The sequence below is a fragment of the Pseudophryne corroboree genome, chromosome 10 (genome assembly GCF_028390025.1).
Source record: "Pseudophryne corroboree isolate aPseCor3 chromosome 10, aPseCor3.hap2, whole genome shotgun sequence".
Lineage (NCBI taxonomy): Eukaryota > Metazoa > Chordata > Amphibia > Anura > Myobatrachidae > Pseudophryne > Pseudophryne corroboree.
Genome location: NC_086453.1, coordinates 73,439,655 through 73,445,654, shown reverse-complemented (window position 1 = coordinate 73,445,654; position 6,000 = coordinate 73,439,655). Strand labels below are relative to the sequence as shown.

The 6,000-nt window shown below is 44.4% G+C and overlaps 1 protein-coding gene across 1 annotated transcript in view; it reads left to right on the top strand.

Moving 5' to 3' along the window:
- The first annotated feature begins 5,772 nt into the window (after nt 1-5,772).
- The window catches only part of LOC134966042 (interferon-inducible GTPase 5-like), a 267,384-nt gene continuing 267,156 nt past the window's right edge, over nt 5,773-6,000 (top strand). The window contains exon 1 of the mRNA XM_063942505.1: nt 5,773-5,939. The gene's annotated coding sequence lies outside the window, so the exon portion shown is untranslated. The remainder of the gene's footprint in view (nt 5,940-6,000) is intronic.

Sequence of the window (6,000 nt, the reverse complement as noted above, 5' to 3'; positions counted from 1 at the left end):
GGGGTATATTTACTAAGCTCCCGATTTTGACCGAGATGCCGTTTTTTCTTCAAAGTGTCATCTCGGGAATTTACTAAACTCAAATCACGGCAGTGATGAGGGCATTCGCATTTTTTTGGAAGGTCATGTGTCAAATTACGAATGAATACACCATCGGTCAAAACGCGGCTGTTTAAGTATGAATCTCGGTCATTTACTAAGAAGTGCAAAGCAAAAAAAATACAAACACTGCCGTGATAAATTACAATTCGTAAAAAAGTGCTAAAAAAAAACAGACCTGCTTTTTTGAGCCGTGATTGGATAGGCATGCATGGATCCATGTATATCTGTGGGAAGGGGTGGGAAAGTGTTAATTTACCCAAAAAAAATTGCGTGGGGTCCCCCCTCCTAAGCATAACCAGCCTCGGGCTCTTTGAGCCGATCCTGGTTGCAGAAATATGGGGGAAAAATGGACAGGGGTTCCCCCATATTTAAACAACCAGCATCGGGCTCTGCGCCTGGTCCTGGTTCCAAAAATACGGGGGACAAAAAGAGTAGGGGTCCCCCGTATTTTTGAAACCAGCACCGGGCTCCACTAGCTGGACAGATAATGCCACAGCCGGGGGTCACTTTTATACAGTGCCCTGCGGCCATGGCATTAAAAACCCAACTAGTCACCCCTGGCCGGGGTACCCTAGGGGAGTGGGGACCCCTATAATCAAGGGGTCCCCCCCCAGCCACCCAAGGGCCAGGGGTGAAGCCCGAGGCTGTCCCCCCCATCCAATGGGCTGCAGATAGGGGGCTGATAGCCTTTGATGAAAAGTGAAAGATATTGTTTTTAGTAGCAGTACTACAAGGCCCAGCAAGCCTCCCCCGCAAGCTGGTACTTGGAGAACCACAAGTACCAACATGCGGCGGAAAAACGGGGCCGCTGGTACCTGTAGTACTACTACTAAAAAAATACCCAAAAAAAGACATTACACACACACCTTGATAGTATAACTTTAATACATCCATCCACACCACCATATACACATACTTAGTTTACCTATGTCCCCACGCAGGTCGGTCGTCTTCTCCTGTAGTATCCATGGTGTACCTGTTGACGAAATTATACTCACCAAATCCAGTGTAGATGGCTCCTCGGTAAATCCATTTGTAATCCACGTACTTGAAAAAATAAAAAAACGGATACCCGATCCTCGCACTGAAAGGGGCCCCATGTTTTCACATGGGACCCCTTTCCCCGAATGCCAGAAACCCCCTCTGACTTATGTCTAAGTGGGTTTCTTCAGCCAATCAGGGAGCGCCACGTTGTGGCACCCTCCTGATCGGCTGTGTGCTCCTGTACTGACTGACAGGCGGCACACGGCAGTGTTACAATGTAGCTTCTGTGTGCTCCATTGTAACCAATGGTGGGAACTTTTAGCTCAGCGGTTGACCGAAAGTGACCTCACCGCTGAGCAAAAAGTTCCCACATTGGTTACAATGGAGCGCATAGGCGCTACATAGTAACACTGCCGTGTGCCGCCTGTCAGTCAGTACAGGAGCACACAGCCGATCAGGAGGGTGCCACAACGTGGCGCTCCCTGATTGGCTGAAGAAACCCACTTAGACATAAGTCAGAGGGGGTTTCTGGCATTCGGGGAAAGGGGTCCCATGTGAAAACATGGGGCCCCTTTCAGTGCGAGGATCGGGTATCCGTTTTTTTATTTTTTCAAGTACGTGGATTACAAATGGATTTACCGAGGAGCCATCTACACTGGATTTGGTGAGTATAATTTCATCAACAGATACACCATGGATACTACAGGAGAAGAGGACCGACCTGCGTGGGGACATAGGTAAGTATGTGTATATGGTGGTGTGGGTGGATGTATTAAAGTTATACTATCAAGATGTGTGTGTAATGTCTTTTTTGGGGTATTTTTTTAGTAGTAGTACTACAGGTACCAGCGGGCCCGTTTTTTCGCCGCATGCTGGTACTTGTGGTTCTCCAAGTACCAGCTTGCGGGGGAGGCTTGCTGGGCCTTGTAGTACTGCTACTAAAAACAATATCTTTCACTTTTCTTTAAAGGCTATCAGCCCCCCATCCGCAGCCCATTGGATGGGGGGGACAGCCTCGGGCTTCACCCCTGGCCCTTGGGTGGCTGGGGGGGACACCCCTTGATTGTAGGGGTCCCCACTCCCCCAGGGTACCCCGGCCAGGGGTGACTAGTTGGATATTTGATGCCACGGCTGCAGGGCACTGTATAAAAGTGACCCCCGGCTGTGGCATTATCTGTCCAGCTAGTGGAGCCCGGTGCTGGTTTCAAAAATACGGGGGACCCCTACTCTTTTTGTCCCCCGTATTTTTGGAACCAGGACCAGGCGCAGAGCCCGATGCTGGTTGTTTAAATATGGGGAACCCCTGTCCAATTTTTCCCCATATTTCTGCAACCAGGACCGGCTCAAAGAGCCCGAGGCTGGTTATGCTTAGGAGGGGGGACCCCACGCAATTTTTTTTTTAATTTTACAGTACTTATTTTTTTTAAAAAATGCACAATGAACCCCAGCACGGATCACACAGATCCGGTCGTGATTCATTGTGATAAAGTCGGCAGTGTTTTGCTAATCACTACCGTAAAAAACTGGGGGGAAAAACGAATGACATAGACATCGGAAAAAATGAAAATGCAGAATACGACAGCTTAGTAAATTAGTCGTAATAAATTCAAAAAGTTGCAGTTTTAAACTTTCGATGTCATTCGTGATTAATCTCCCACCAAATCGGGAGAATTACGAATGTTAGTAAATATACCCCACTTTGTTTAATGCACAAAGTTATAAAAAATATTGGCTAAAATTACCTTCAGGCTGTGTGTATAATGTGTATATGTAACATAAATGCATTCTGTGCTTAGACTTGGGTCCCATCACCATGATATCTCATTATGGTATGCAATTATTCCAAAATACGGAAAAATCCGATATCTAAAATACTTCTGGTCCCAAGCATTTTGGACAAGGGATACTCAACCTGTATTAGATTTATTTAAAATATATATGAGAATTATATATATATATATATATATATATATATATATATATAATTAATTATATCAATCCAGTGATCACCGGCACTCACATACACAGCATCAGCTTGCTCCGGTGCATGTCGAAGTCAGTAATAGGATTTCAGCAATAACAGCACTCAGAGACCATATAGAAGGTTCAAGGTGTATTACAAATCATTGACGTTTCGGAGCAGCAAGCTCTGTCCTCAGAATAAACACCAGAATAAAAAAAGTGAACACACTTACCCCATTAAATAGAGACCCACACCGCCAGTGTCACCGTCCATAACTTCCGCCACCGCATCCCGTTTCCCCAGGCTGCAATTACCACGTCATGTCCGGGCGCCAGTTCAGCGGTTGCCAAGGGAACAGCCGCTTGCGTTCCAGCACTGGCTTGCGCTGCGGACCACCGCTGATGGGCGTGCATCACTCAATAAGGGAGGTATCTGCCGGAGGGGAAAGAAATAAAGGGCACAATAATTAAAACAAAAATATGAAAACATGACATAAAACAAAACAAGTATAAGTGCGCCAAGTACATAACCTAGAAGAGTAAATAGGTAAACCCCAAAATTAACATGTTAGATCACAGACTGTAAACATAACATACCTATAGTTAGATTTGCCCATGTTAAGGAAAAAATACAATATAAGACATCCAGGGGTAGAAATAATTACACAAGTGTATTCCAATTAATTTTCTCATTAAGTCCACCAGGGGAGGTAGTACCCAACCTGGTGATCCACCAAGGTTCCTTAATCAACAATGTTTTGGCTCTATCGCCACCCCGAAGTGTCAGGGGGACGTGGTCAATCATAAAATAGCGGAGAGAATCTAAAGAGTGGCCTGCCTTCTTAAAATGTTTGGCCACAGGTTGGTCAACCAGTCTACCCTCAAGGGTCAACTTGATTGCCAACCTGTGTGCAGCCATCCGTTCCGAGAATTTCCGAATGGTTTGCCCAACGTAAAACAATCCACAAGGACGAATAATAATGTATACGACATGGGTGGTGGAACAGGTTAAAACAAACCTGATGTCATACTTCTTCTGACAGTGAGGGTGTTGGAAAGCTTTACAATTAAACATAAACTGTCAGGTAGCACATCCGCTACACCGATAACATCCTGGTGCTTTATAATATACATTAAAGATTTTGGGAGCTCCCATGCCCGTGATGTCCATTCTAACAACTCTGTCCCTAATATTCCTCCCCCGTCTGAAGGCCATCATGGGTGCAGATTGATTTAACCCCTTAGGGTCCGGGTCAGTGGCTACTATTGGCCAAAGAGCCCGGGTGGCACGTCTTATAATTGGGTTAGAGGTCGAAAAATCACAGGGAAATGGGATATTAGAGTTACGTTTCTTACTGACAGAGTCAAGTAACAGTTGCCTAGACATCGACAGAACTTCCTCGTTTTGGGCCAATAAAGGCCCTCTGTCATAACGGCGAGCCAAGAACTTAGAAATCAATACATCAACTTCTCTATTTAGTACAAGGGGATCATTGATAATCCGTGCTAGATTCTTCCATCAAATTTACCTTTTCTTGCAGCGCCAGTGAAGCACACTTTCTGGATGTTGCCATTAAGGTTAATAATGGTACACTAACCTCTGATGTGTTCCATAAACCCACCGACCGGAATACTCTTCTGATGGCTTCTAGTCATCACCCAGAAGCCCTCAAGAAGGGCCTACCACGCTCACAGATGATGCGTCTAGCACGGTTCTGTCGATGTCTAGGCAACTGTTACTTGACCCTGTCAGTAAGAAACGTAACTCTAGGATCCCATTTCCCTGTGATTTTTCGACCTCTAACCCAATTATGATACGTGCCACCCGGGCACTTTGGCCAATAGTAGCCACTGACCTGGACCTTAAGGGGTTAAATCAATCTGCACCCATGATGGCCTTCAGACGGGGGAGGAATATTAGGGACAGAGTTGTTAGAATGGACATCACGGGCACGGGAGCTCCCAAAATCCCTAATGTATATTATAAAGCACCAGGATGTTATCGGTGTAGCGGATGTGCTACCTGAGAGGGGGAGACAGGGACAAACAGCTATTACAGCTGGAGTGCAGATGGATAAATCATTTAAATACAGTTAATCCAAATGGTCTCAATGAGACAATAAATCTCAGTTGTTTCTTAAAAGTTGCACTGGACGTAGGGTCCTTATATTACAATGATAGGTCCTATAATGAATTGGCAAGATTAGACAAGGATTTGATATTGATTAAGCCAATAGTTTTCTTATAGTCTCTAGTTTGCCTATGTGAGACATATGATTACATTTATAAATTTATACCTTAATGCGTTAAGATATTGGAGAACCTCTGGTGGCAAAAGTCTATGAGAGAGTAGATATAATTTAGATTTGTTTAACATTGGTTAGGAATAGTATTAATTTAAGTATATACCAGCGATGCATTTTAAGTTTAGTTGCACGTAGAAGGAGATCATCACAATTGGTTGTCCTTTTAGCACTTAGCACTTTATATTTTTGCAATCAAACTGTATTATTTGTTTTAATTTTTGTGTTTCATGAAATCCACTTAATAATATGGTTTTTAGCCACAAGATGGCGATAAGTAGCCTTGTATTGTTTATACACTGAAATACATTAGTTTGTTTTATTACGATTTATGCCCACTGTTGATTATATAATAAGAGTGTATTGCATTATGTCTATTATCTGTGTGTGTTAATCTATTCAATCTGCATTCTTCAGGTTACATAGTGATGGGGCGCTTGTTGCTGCATCGCTATGGAAACCAAAGCAGCTCCGTCGCTGTGAGACGGCGGACGTCACTTCCGGCGTGACGTCAGTGTCGGGACCGGAAGTAGGTGGACGAATGCCGGGGACACACGATGAGAAGCGGCAAACGTGACCTGGGGACCTGTAAGTTAATGTATTTAAGCACTGTTTGTTATGCACTGTGTGTTATGTGTGTGTCCTGATG